This window comes from Gossypium hirsutum, chromosome D04, assembly GCF_007990345.1.
Source record: "Gossypium hirsutum isolate 1008001.06 chromosome D04, Gossypium_hirsutum_v2.1, whole genome shotgun sequence".
In the NCBI taxonomy this organism is placed as follows: Eukaryota; Viridiplantae; Streptophyta; class Magnoliopsida; order Malvales; family Malvaceae; genus Gossypium; species Gossypium hirsutum.
This window is the reverse complement of record NC_053440.1, coordinates 22,295,742-22,310,479: the sequence shown is the minus strand read 5'-3', so window position 1 is coordinate 22,310,479 and position 14,738 is coordinate 22,295,742.

Sequence of the window (14,738 nt, the reverse complement as noted above, 5' to 3'; positions counted from 1 at the left end):
TTACGAATATGAGTACATTATTCTTTTTGTGCCATAGTCCAACTATGGTCTTACGCATGTATCTATACTACCATGGTCCAACCATGGTCTTACGTTCAAGGTGCCATAACCCAGTTATGGTCTTATCCGTAAATTCATCCTTTGCCACAGAACGATTACACTCAATCCCGCGTTCAAGCCAAACTAAGTATTAAATTCAATAATATATTTCTAATAATAATTCATTCATTAGTTAATATCATATACTATCACATTGAGCCATTATTTGTCTCATAAACATTTAGTTCATGCTTTCTATTCACATTTTCAAATTATATTCCACTTAGTCATTACATGATCTCATATATTTTTACTTAGTCAATTTCCCGATGAACACTTCGGAATAATAACAGGCACATGGTGGAATCAGCACGTATCAACCACCTTTATAGTCAATGGTACTCGGTTCACATAGTAGCCTGCACATAGCACTACACATGTGACCATTTCCATCCGATACACGTAGTAGCCTGCACATAGTACGACACACGTGATCGAAGCTATTCGGTACGTATAATAGCCTGCACATAGTACTACACACGTGACCATCACTTTCACTTTTACATAGTGGCCTACACACAGTCCGTACCACACATGTGATCATTTATGTCACTTCATTCATATCCCTTTTTATTCCGAAGGTTCATTCAGGAATTTTCCTCTTTTTCTCACTTCTCTTTTTATCGATCAATTTTAATTTCTCGTCTTTCTTGACTTATAACAATAAATTTAACTTATATAACATTCACACTATTCATTCCAGTCCAAAAACCATACTTTGAAAAAATTATATTTTTCCCCTAAAGTTTCACAAAATTACGATTTTGCCCCTAGGCTCGTAAAATAATTTTTATTCAATTACATTACATTTTAGGACTAGTTGAACCATTTTATGACAATTTCAATCCACAATTTTCACTTATTCACACACTTATGGCATATTTTATAACTTTTCCAAATTAGTCCTTTTAGGTGTTTTTATCAAAAATCACTTAGTTCAAGTCGTTTATCACACTCCAAACATTCATATTCTTCCATAAAACATCAAAATACATGCATATCATTTTTACACTTTTCACATAATGCTTTCAATATTATCGAAATTAGCTAAGTTGAAAAGTATCTCCATCTATAAGTAAAACAAATCTCATCAAGGTCGGGAGATATCACACTATCACAGGTTATATAATGACATGTATATTCCAAACTTCACATATGCTACGTTCGGTCCGAGAATCGGCTAAACCGTAGCTCTGATACCAATAAATGTAACACCCCTAACCCATATCCTTCTCCAGAATAGGGTTATAGAGCATTACCGGAGTTTACAAATTAATTTTCAGACATTTCATTTCATCAAGCATTCATATTTATAACCAAACAAAATCAAAATATTTATGAGCTAACATTAACCAATTTAACTTATACAAGTCATTATAACCAAAATCAAATCATCCAAAATTACCAATAGAACCAATGGATAATGTGATATATCTTCAACAAGCTTCCAACCTAATCGAGCTTCCGATAATCATTTCAAAACATCTAATAATTATACCTATTACCAATAATAATTCTGTAATACCCAATTTTAGCCCGGGCTCACATATGGAAACATAATTTTTGAGGATATGCAATCTTAGATATGATATGCAATCCAAGATATGATATATGCAATCTTAGATATGATATGCAATCTTAGAGATGATATATAATCCTTAGATATGATATGCAATCTTAGAACATATGATTTTGTAATCTTAGAGATTTAATTTTTAGATACCCTTTAATCTCAGTCGTTGATGTAACTGATCTGTACCGTTGGATTTGGGGAGGCTCAGCTATAAATAAAGGCCTCTCTCTTCATTGTAAAAAAAAAGAGAAAAGGGAGGGAGGAGAAATAATAATAAAAAAGAGAACGATTGGCAATTTTTTGAAGGTGGCTTACTATTTTTTTCGTTCGATTATTTTTTACTTATTTACGATTTTAAAAAAAAATGAGAACGTGATACCACTGCGAATTTTATTCTATTTTTATTTAGCCCCTCCACCTTTTAATGTTTTTGTAATTAAGATTTTTTTTATTTTTTTAATTTACCCTTTTATTTATTTTAAATTACAATTTAATCCTTTTGAATGGCGCCGTTTTAGAGGAGAAGGGAAAATTTCCCTTCCAGCCCCTCTATGTAACTCGCGCGTTCAAATTAGTCCTTTTACTTTTATTTATTTGTGGATTTACCCCAGATTTTTTAATTGCAATTCAATTTAGTTTTTTATGTTCTTTTTATTTATTTTATTAATTAATAGCGTAATTATTATTTTTATTCTAATTTTTTTTATTTATATATATTCCTTTTATATGTACACATATATTTTTTTTTAAAAACGAATATTTTCCTTTTTTTTAAATGAATATTTTCATATATATATGTATATATTTACGTTTTTAAGTGATTAAATACTCACCTTTTTTTCCTTTTTTAAAATATACTTATTTTTTTCCTTATTTTCATAAGTATATTATGTGTTGTATTTATATATAAATTCTATAACCTAAAATTTTATTTGTAAATTATATGTATATTTTTAATCTTCATAATTTCCATGTGTACATCTTTTGATCCTTATTTATTTGTTTGCTATCCCATCCATTGTATAATTGTGTTTACATTTAATATTTTGCATGTCATGGATTACCCTTTTTTTTATTTCGTTTTATTCATTTGCTTATATTATTTTTATGTCGATGATGTATTTATTATTGTTATTATTATAGCATTTGTATGTATAAAATCACGTTACATCATTTTTTACTAAAATTTAAAGATAGATTTTTTTTTTAAATTGAGATAATGTTCGTATTTAGGATTTTCAAGGGAATTGAGCCCTAACGTATTGGGTTCCGATTTTCTTTGTTAAATCTGACAATCGAGCATTTCTCTTCAATCAAAAAAAAATAAAAACTCATTATTGGGAATTCAACACATTGTGTCCTAACGTATTGGATGTGACGCATTGATTTCTCGAAATGAAGATTTTTTTTAAAAATAATAAAGGAAATATTCCGAGTTTGGGATTCTAGAGGAATCGTGCCCTAACGTATTGGGTGTGATTTCTTAAATCTTGGATGAGTGGATGTTCTTTTAAAGTTTTATTGTACAAGTATTTTGGCCCTATTCATTTTGGGGAAAATTAGAATGCTGTGCCCTAACGCATTGGGTGTGGTATCTTCTTTCTCTGAAATAATAAGGGTCTTAATATGTAGCCTTTTAAGTTTTGCTAAGGATTACGTTTTTTCCAAATTCTCGACCTTAAGATACTAATTAATTAACTAAGTACCAATTTTGGGCGTTACGAGGGTGCTAATCCTTCCTTGTATGTAACTGACTCCCGGATCCGTTTTTCTAAAACTCGTAGACCAAAGCCATTTTTTTAGGTGATCCAATCATACCTCAATAAAAGATTGGTGGCGACTCCCAAATTTTCATTTTTTTAGAGTCGAAAACCTAAATTTTTTGTTTTCAAAAAATGGTTTCGACAGCTTGGCGACTCCACTGGGGACTTTTTAAAAAAAATAAGAGAGTCGAGCCACAAAGTTGATTAATTCTTCCCTTATACTCGAGAAAATATTTTTTATAAAAAACTCATGACATCCTTCATTATCTTCTTGTTTAAAAATTGTTTGCATTATACATTTCATGAGTTGAACATTTTTACCCTTTTAAGTGGGAGTGAGAAGCTATGCCTTCGTGAGGTTTTCACCTCCATGTAGGGTAGTGGATTGTTTCCGGGATACATCCGTACCTATGTCTTCGTGAGATTTTCATCTCCATGCAGCCATAGGGAAATGTATTCCCCTGAACCGAACTCGATCCATATGAGCCTATAATGGGTGAGGATGGAGGAATCTGCTGGTTCAGGTGCCTTTACCCTAGAAGCTAAACTTCATATAATGAACCTTAGGAATCCACCCTAGGTAGAACTATACTGAACCCTAGTAGACATCCGATTAGGTGTTTTACTGTTTCTTGATTATATTTTATATTATTATATGACTCTGACCTTTTGTGTTTTATTTTGTTTGCATGACATGGCATTTCATTTCATCATAAAAGGCATCAGTTCAGATTCGGTTGCTAGATAGAAAGCTTGACATGGAAAAAGGGTTTTTTGATAAAGTGGAGCACAATGCGGCTGTCCGATGGGTATGTATCGGAATTATGGGATTTTACTCGCATCAGTGTAACTCAAAACAATTTGCAGGAGTTGAAAGAAATTTGGAATCAATAGAATAATGAGGCTAGACAGTTATTTTACGACAATTATGGGGACTTGCCTTATTTGCTTGATGTGAAGGTAGACAAATATTTGTTTCGAGCCCTCGCCCAGTTTTGGAATCCTACTACAGTTGCTTCACGTTTGGGAATGTTGATTTGGTACCTACGATAGAAAAATATGTGGCCTTACTCCGATGTTCAAAGTTTCAAGTGGATAGAGTTTACTCGAGAACGGTAAATGTGCCAACCTTTTCAAAGAAGCTGATAGGTATAACAAGGATGAGTGAGTAGTGGGTCGCTGCACGAGTTAAGCAAAAGAGGGACAACAAGTGCATTCCTTGGAAGAGCTAGAAACGGTGCTGCAAAATTGTGAGACTCAGATCAAGCACTTGGACGCAAACGAAAGTAGTAATAATGAACAACTCCACCACTTTCAGAGTCAAGTTAGGAGCAGTGATCATCTTATGAAGGAAGTTGTGGTCTAGATTCGAGAAGTAGCTGATTACGTACAAATTTTAGCAGTACAGGCTGACATGCTGAGTATGAAGTATGAATTAGAATCGGATCGGGGGCAAGAATTAGTTTTGTTACTTAGGAAGATCAGAGTTCTGGGTACTAAGGCAAAGTCTTACTTGTAATTCGCTTTATGTAAAGAAATTTGCTTTCTAGTAAGGTTTTCTTATATGGAATTGAATCAAAATTGACGTCTTTTTGCATTTATGCATTGCATTACTTCATATGCATTTAAAAACATTAAAAGATTCTAATTAATTTACATCATTCCTCAGTTAATCTGAAAACCAATCAATCAACCGAACACCGTTATAGTACCCAGCAAAGTCAGGAGGCATGGACCAAATATTGGAGAGAATAGAGCAAATGCAAATACAGATGCAAGAGTAATTGACTGGATTTCAACAAGAAATGAGGAATCAGATGCTAGAATTCCAAATAAATATGAGCCAGCTAACCCAGTTATTGGGTAAAGGGAAAAGCCCAGAGGCTCACTTTGGGGATGATAATGATGACCCTATATATTCTCTAGATTTTACCTTGATAAGTGTCCAGGCCCAACCAGACGCATGTCCATAAGAGGCACTCTTTACTATCAGATCCCAACAATATCTGACTGGTACATCGACACCAGTATATCGCCTGACAAACTCAAAATCCAATCCTGTTGCTCTTGACAATTCATCAGAAATAAAACAGGTGAAGGTAGAGCAGCCAGATACTATAAAAGCCTCAAGGAAGAAAGGGAATAAGGGGAAAAATGAAGGCAGATATAACAAGGGCCACTCAAGACCAATCACTATGGGCCGGTTAAAGACAGAAACCACCAGCCATCAGGTTCCTTTAAAGCAAGAATCATATGTGAAGCCAGGTACTGAAAAGCTCCAGTTCACGTCAATTTCAATGTCGTACAAGGAGCTGTATCAAAGCTTATTCAATACGCATGTTGTTGCTCCTTTACATGTGAAACCTCCACAGCCCCCGTATCCCAAATGGTACGACACATGTGCACAATGCAATTATCATGTGGGAATTACGGGGCATTCAATAGAGAATTGCATTGCCTTCAAAAAGCTAGTTGAAAAATTCATCAACATGGGTATTGTCAAGTTGGATGACTCATCTAATGTAGGAAATTCGCTACCCAATCATGATTGGTAATGGTATGAATGCAATATATGAAGAGGTGTTGAGAAGTGTTCACATACGAAGACACAATTGAAAAGGGACCTTGTTAGATGTCTGCCCTTATAAAATTTGGAAGTGTTCTAAGTAATTGGATTGCGGAAGAAATCTCTGTAGTCTTTAGAGCTTGTTTAGAGTAATGTTTAGAACATTCTTGTTACTTTTAGCCTAAAAACAATAGGAATTCCTTTGTGAAATAGGCTCATGTCTGAACATCATTATTCTAATAACATACATCTTTGCATTTGAGCCAATATTTTTTCATTCTTTGCGAGTAATTATTCTTTCATTCTTTTGGATTTTCTTCCACGTCATTCTTTCGTTCATAATTATATTGTATAAATAATCATTCGTAAATTCACACATTCTTTTGTATATTCTTTTGCAATTACTATGGGTCCTCAGATATCAATGACATGAGTGACGCTGCTACTGACTCAGAATCTCCTTCTGAGCGAGACATGTGTTTAGAGGGATCTCATAACTTTAAAGATGTCATAGATTGTAGCCTATTTCTGGACCTGTTAAGGATGGTAGAACAAGTCAGAAAATGGATCTCACCCTACAAAGAATTATCAGGGTACATGACTTCTCCTTATGTGGGGCATGGAGGTCATTTGGTCGATCTCACCAAAAGAGTCTGACGGTCATCAATTCATCTTTGTGATCGTCGATTACTTTACTAAATATGTGGAAGCTTCTTCGTATGTCAATTCTTGAAGAATCATATAGAACGCCAAAAGGATCATATCTAACAATGTACTAAATTTGAACAACAGCACAATATCAAAAGTTTGCAGTCTGTTCACGATTAATGCTATATTGCCCAAAGAAAAGTTGGCAAAAAAAAAGAACTCTGCCGGGGCAATGACTTTCTCTTGGGCCTATCGTGGTTTTGCCTATTGAAGGCAAGATTCTTTCACTCTGAGTTTTAAAATCTAATTGAAGAGGAATGTTCAAAGTTATCCATCATGGTCAAATGCTCCAAAAGAAAATGATGCGAGCTCACAAAAAAGGGTCCGCACTAGAGAACTCCTTGAGAGGGACCTGGTATTGAAGAGGATCTTTCCCATACAAAAAGAATTTTATCCAAGTTTAGAAGGACCTTATATTGAGGGCCTTATCTGGAAAAGCGTCGATCAGAAGGGATAACAAGGACATGCCTAATCCTATGAGTTCAGATTCAATCAAAAAATATTTGAAAAAAAAGGGGAAAAAGAAAAGGAAAAAGGAAAAAAGAAAAAGTAAAAGTAAAAGGAGAGGCCAAGGATAATATCTGCAAAGGACGCCTTGAGACCAAAGGGGATTTGAGTTGAAAACCCGAAAAGGGCGGCTCAAATATTGATCAAAATGGGGCATGAGGTGATCAGAGCAGTTCAAATTTTGATCAGATTAGGGCATATGATGATCTTGCTATACTTGAATTAACAGGAAAGGGTAGACGACATCTTGAGGCATCGACAGAGTACTGTAGATCTCTTAAACACATGTCAACTCGTCTTCAGAAAGTTTGTACAGAGAAGTTCAAGCTGCGATATCTGGGGCATCCAAATTTTTTTATATTGAATTTATTATTCTTGGAATACTTCATTCTTTTCCAAGATACACATTCCCAATCAATTTTTTTGCTATCCTTATCTACTTTTGTTGATAATTTATTCCTTTCGAGCTATGCTCAGAACCAATTGTATTCTCATCCATTGTTATACCCTTTTAACAAACATGTTGCATTGGAATAATGATTAATGGACTAATAAAACTTTCACAATGGAGGTTTTGCATATTACTTTAGAAGTTTCTAAATAATACATGAACTTGAAACAGGATTATTGTTTAGAATGCACCAAGTTTTAAAAAGGTTAGAAATCTCAGAAGAAAGAGTCTAAATGAAGACTATCTCTTTGGATTTTGTTGTCAAAAAACATTAATCGAACAAAATGAAAAGATGTCAGGTGGGTGACAAAGTAATGATCACTGGGCAATAGAAAGAGGTTACCTCAGGGAAGAGAGCCTTCATTTGCGCATGAACCTTTGGTACGACACCCTGGGAATGGTGTAAGAGACCAGAAAGATTTAGATCCTGTATCCTTGAGTTGTGATAGGAGAGGATTGAAGAAAAGCCACATACCCTTGGGTTACAGTGGGAGAACAATGGTATGAATTTTTGCGCCCCAATGGATTAAACTTTGAGGTTTACAGTGGGGGCAACCTGACTAAATATTTCTTCAGAAAAGCCAGCCAAGCAAGAAAGCGTTGTAGCACGTCAGTGTTAAAGCCTTAATAACCTTCGAACAATGACAACCCAGGTGGGATCATTCTCTTAAAAAAAACATTCATGCAAACATCATTCGCACATGTCTAGTTAGGAGCATTTGACGCATTTGGATCATGCCATCCTAATCTTAGGCATAATATAGGTTCATTATACAGGTCATGTTCCCCAGAGAACAGATCAGTGAAAATTGTAGATCTTATCTCCCTAAACAGTAGTGGAGCAGATCGAAGACGGCGAATCTTATCTTTCCAAGATAGTGGGAAGCAGATTTAAGCCACCAAGCCTTGTCTCCCTAGCAGCAGCGTAGAAGGTTGAAGATTGTAGATCTTATCTCCCTAAGCAGTAGTGGAGTAGATCAAAGACAGCGAATCTTATCTTTCCAAGATAGTGGGAAGCAGATTTAGGCTACCAAGCATTGTCTCCTTGAGCAGCAGCGGAGAAGGTTGAAAATTGTAGATCTTATCTCCCTAAGCAGTAGTGGAGCAGATTGAAGACGGCGAATCTTATCTTTCCAAGATAGTGGGAAGCAGATTTAAGCCACCAAGCCTTGTCTCCCTGAGCAGCAGCGGAGAAGGTTGAAAATTGTAGATCTTATCGCCCTAAGCAGTAGTGGAGCAGATCGAAGACGGCGAATCTTATATTTCCAAGATAGTGGGAAGCAGATTTAAGCCACCAAGCCTTGTCTCCCTGAGCAGCAGCGGAGAAGGTTGAAAATTGTAGATATTATCTCCCTAAGCAGTAGTGGAGTAGATCGAAGACGACAAATCTTATCTTTCCAAGATAGTGGAAAGCATATTTAAGCCACCAAGCCTTGTTTCCCTAAGCAGCAGTGGAGTAGGTTGAAGATTGTAGATCTTATCTCCCTAAGCAGTAGTGGAGCAGATCGAAGACGACAAATCATATCTTTCTAAGATAGTGGGAAGCAGATTAAAGTTGACAATCCTATCTCCCTGAAGTTGCAGTGGAGCGGATTAAAATCACAGATCTTATCCCTCTGAAGTTGCAGAGAGCAGATCTCATCTAGTCTTATCTCCCTGAAGTTGCAGTGGAGCAGACTAAGTAAGCAAGTCTTATCCTTCTAAAGTTACAGTGAGGCAGACTGAAGATGGAAAATCTTATCTTCCTGAAGTTGCAGTGGAGCAGATTAAAGCCGACAATCCTATCTCCCTGAAGTTGCAGTGGAGCGGATTAAAATTATAGATCTTATCTCTCTGAAGTTATAAAGAGCAGATCGATTTAGTCTTATCTCCCTGAAGTTGCGGTGGACAAGACTAAGTAAGCAAGTCTTATCCTCCTGAAGTTACAGTGAGGCAGACTGAAGATGGCAAATCTTATCTTCCTGAAGTTGCAGTGGAGTAGATTAAAGCTGACAATCCTATCTCTATGAAGTTGCAGTGGAGCGGATTAAAATTACAGATCTTATCTCTCTGAAGTTACAGAGAGCAGATCGCATCTAGTCTTATCTCCCTGAAGTTGCGGTGGACAAGACTAAGTAAGCAAGTCTTATCCTCCTGAAGTTACAGTGAGGCAGACTGAAGATGGCAAATCTTATCTCCCTGAAGTTGCAGTGGAGCAGATTAAAGCCGATAATCCTATCTCCCTGAAGTTGCAGTAGAGCGGATTAAAATCACAGATCTTATCTCTCTAAAGTTGCAGAGAGCAGATCGCATCTAGTCTTATCTCCCTGAAGTTGCAGTGGAGCAGACTAAGGAAGCAAGTCTTATCTTCCTGAAGTTACAGTGAGGCAGACTGAAGATGGCAAGTCTTATCTCCCTGAAGCTGCAGTGGAGTAGATTGAAGCACTAATTCCTATACCTCTGAAGATGCAGTAGGAAGGAATAAGGCTACTTAAAGAAGAAGAGTACCAAGATCCAGCAGGACCGGACAAAATCGGGCATTTTTAGAGTCTTTGCTTCGTCCCTGTTACACAAGAACGAGCAAAGAGGGGCAGCTGTAATACCCAATTTTAGCCCGGGCTCACATATGGAAACATAATTTTTGAGGATATGCAATCTTAGATATGATATGCAATCCAAGATATGATATATACAATCTTAGATATGATATGCAATCTTAGAGATGATATATAATCTTAGATATGATATGCAATCTTAGAATATATGATTTTGTAATCTTAGAGATTTAATTTATAGATACCTTTTAATTTCAGCCGTTGATGTAACTGATCTGTACCGTTGGATTTGGGGAGGCTCAGCTATAAATAGAGGCTTTTCCCTTCATTGTAAAAAAAAAAAGAGAAAAGGGAGGGAGGAGAAATAATAAAAAAAAGAGAACGATTGGCAGTTTTTTAAAGGTGGCTTACTATTTTTTTCGTTCGATTATTTTTTACTTATTTACGATTTTAAAAAAAATGAGAAGGTGATACCACTGCGAATTTTATTCTATTTTTATTTAGCCCCTCCGCCTTTTAATGTTTTTGTAATTAAGTTTTTTTTTTATTTTTTTAATTTACCCTTTTATTTATTTTAAATTCCAATTTAATCCTTTTGAACGGTGCCGTTTTAGAGGAGAAGGAAAAATTTCCCTTCCAGCCCCTCTATGTAACTCGCGCGTTCAAATTAGTCCTTTTACTTTTATTTATTTGTGGATTTACCCTAAATTTTTTAATTGCAATTCAATTTAGTTTTTTATGTTCTTTTTATTTATTTTATTAATTAATAGTGTAATTATTATTTTTATTCTAATTTTTTTTATTTATATATATTCCTTTTATATGTACACATATATATATATTTTTTAAAAACGAATATTTTCCTTTTTTTTAAATGAATATTTTCATATATATATATGTATATATTTACGTTTTTAAGTGATTAAATACTCACCTTTTTTTCCTTTTTTAAAATATACTTATTTTTTTCCTTAATTTCATAAGTATATTATGTGTTGTATTTATATATAAATTCTATAACCTAAAATTTTATTTGTAAATTATATGTATATTTTTAATCTTCATAATTTCCATGTGTTCATCTTTTGATCCTTATTTATTTGTTTGCTATCCCATCCATTGTATAATTGTGTTTACATTTAATATTTTGCATGTCATGGATTACCCTTTTTTTATTTCGTTTTATTCATTTGCTTATATTATTTTTATGTCGATGATGTATTTATTATTGTTATTATTATAGCATTTGTATGTATAAAATCACGTTACATCATTTTTTACTAAAATTTAAAGATAGATTTTTTTTTAAAATTGAGATAATGTTCGTATTTAGGATTTTCAAGGGAATTGAGCCCTAACGTATTGGGTTCCGATTTTCTTCGTTAAATCTGACAATCGAGCATTTCTCTTCAATCAAAAAAAAATAAAAACTCATTCTTGGGAATTCAACACGTTGTGTCCTAACGTATTGGATGTGACGCATTGATTTCTCGAAATGAAGATTTTTTTTAAAAATAGTAAAGGAAATATTCCGAGTTTGGGATTTTAAAGGAATTGTGCCCTAACGTATTAGGTGTGATTTCTTAAATCTTGGATAAGTGGATGTTCTTTTAAAGTAAAGGAAATATTCCGAGTTTGGGATTCTAGAGGAATCATGCCCTAATGTATTGGGTGTGATTTCTTAAATCTTGGATGAGTGGATGTTCTTTTAAAGTTTTATTGTACAAGTATTTTGGCCCAATTCATTTTGGGGAAAATTAGAATGCTGTGCCCTAACGCATTGGGTGTGGTATTTTCTTTCTCTGAAATAATAAGGGTCTTAATACGTAGCCTTTTAAGTTTTGCTAAGGATTACGTTTTTTTCCAAATTCTCGACCTTAAAATACTAATTAATTAACTAAGTACCAATTTTGGGCGTTACGAGGGTGCTAATCCTTCCTCGTACGTAACTGACTCCCGGATCCGTTTTTCTAAAACTCGTAGACCAAAGCCGTTTTTTTAGGTGATCCAATCACACATCAATAAAAGATTGATGGCGACTCCCAAATTTTTATTTTTTTTAGAGTCGACAACCTAAATTTTTTGTTTTCAAAAAATGGTTTCAAAAAATTCAATTCCAATAATAAAACACACATATATAATATTCATTACCAAATAGCATTCACTTCTATTAAAATTATACAAAATATAGTTCATACGAACTTATCAGGCTAAATTACAGAAATAGCAAAATTCAGGGACATTTTGGAAAATTTCTATTTTTCTCGAATTTCCACCCAATCTTGATCTAAATTAATAATTCATTCAATTTACTAATTTAAATAATAAAACAATTCATTTGATGCAATTTGGTCACTTTTTTACATTTTTACAAATTTACCCTTAAAGTTTCACATTTGTTCAATTTAGTCTTTGAACCTAAAACATGTAAATTGTTCATTTTTAATGAAACCCATGCTAGTTGAATAATCATATATTTTTCTCCTCCTCCTCTCCATTACACATCCTTAATGTATATAACATGCTTATATGTAACATTATCTATAATTTCACCATTTATTTATATATTCATTCAAAGCTGCCCACTTGAGTCATAGTCACTAAATTATTTATATCTTGAGCTACAGAATTTCAAATTGAGATCCGTTAATTTTATTTGAAACTAGACTCACATATATTCTTACCATAAAATTTTCAGAATTTTTGGTTTAGCCAATAAGTATAGTTTATTCTTTAAAGTCACCTCTATTCTGCTCTTTGACAGTTTCAACCCTTCTTCACTAAAACTTAATTATATCCTTGTACAAAATTCGGATGATATCCTTGTTTATTTATATTGAAAATAGACTCTTTAAGGATTTTAAAAATATAAATTATAACCCATAATTATTTTTGTACAATTTTTTATGATTTTTCAAAGGCAGAACAGGGGAACCCGAAATCATTCTGACATTGTCTCACAAAATCTATTATATCTCATGATTTACAATTCCATTACTTACACCGTTTCTTCTATGAGAAACTAGACTCAGTAATATTTAATTTCATATTTTTTTCATCCTCTAATTTCATTTCCAAAATTTATGGTGATTTTTCAAAGTTAACCTACTGCTGCTGTCCAAAACTGTTTTAGTGCAAAATGTTAATTACTAAGTTTATAACTTCCTTATTCCCTTTCTCTATAATATTTCCCATCACTTTCACTTATTTCTCTTCACTAATATATCAAGAACATAAGACTTTATATAAGAAAATTCTACTATAACATCTTTTCCATGCTATTTCAATAATATCAAACCTAAAAATATATTGAAATCTCAATGTTCTTACCTTGTCCTATTGATTTCAATCTTTAACTTGATTTTCTCTCTCCTCCAGCTTCAATTTCTTGAATCCAACTTGATATTCTAGCTCCCCATAGTCTCCTTGTTATCTTTCTCTCTTGATGGATATAGAAATTCTTTTAATTTCTAGGTGAAAATAGTAAGTTTTTGGAGGAAAGACCAAATTGTAAAGAAAGCAAAACTTTCATTCTTTCTCTCTTCTCCTCACGTTGGATGCATGGAAGATGATGGGTTGGTTGTTTTTCATCTTTCTTTCCACATATATATACACTAAATAAATTAATAATAAAATAATAAAATATCATTTAAAAATCAAATTAAAATATTAATAAACTAATATTTATTTAATTAATTAATCTAAAATATCACCAATATCATCATTGCCTTCTAGATTTCTCTCTCTTCTAATTGACCATTTTGTCCTTTATGTTCTTTTAAAATTTCATCCTTGAGTCATCACTTAATTTGATAAAATTACGATTTAGTCCCTCAAAATTCTTCACCTTTTCAATTTGATCCTAATTCATCCATTTTCCTTGGTTTCTAGATTATTCTACCCTTAAAATATTTGCACTATCGGTCCTTCAAATTTTTCATATTTACACTTTAACTCCTTAAATTTTGAATATTTACTCTTGGGCCACAAAAATTTTCTCACTTTTGCGATTTAATCCTTTCTTGAATTAATATGTCATAATATACTTCTCAATGTTGACATAACTCAAAATTACCCTTTTTATCACTTTATTTCCTTATTTTACTATATCAGGAATATTATCTTACTTTCTTACTGTAGTAATTTTTTTTTGAGTATTACATAAAACATGTTTTTTCTGACTGAAAATTAGACCATCAGATGTGCGATAAACCTCCATGCCTAAAAAAATAATTGAGTTATCAAACCCACTTGAATCGATCTCACCAACCATTGTTGAAAAAAATAGAATTTAGAAAGCAAGGAAACCACTCCAAGAATCAACAAGAACAAAGTGTCACATAAACACCAAGAACTTTGAATCATAAAACTAGGAAAAGAAAAACAATCAACAAAAAAAAAATATTAGCGTTCTCTATTAGAATCTTTCAATCTTCGAGTCAGAGACTAGCTCTGATACAATGATGGAGGCGTTGAGTAGTCACGTTAGCAAACATGTTAGTAGTGGAATGAACCGGCCATGAAAGCAAATAAAGAA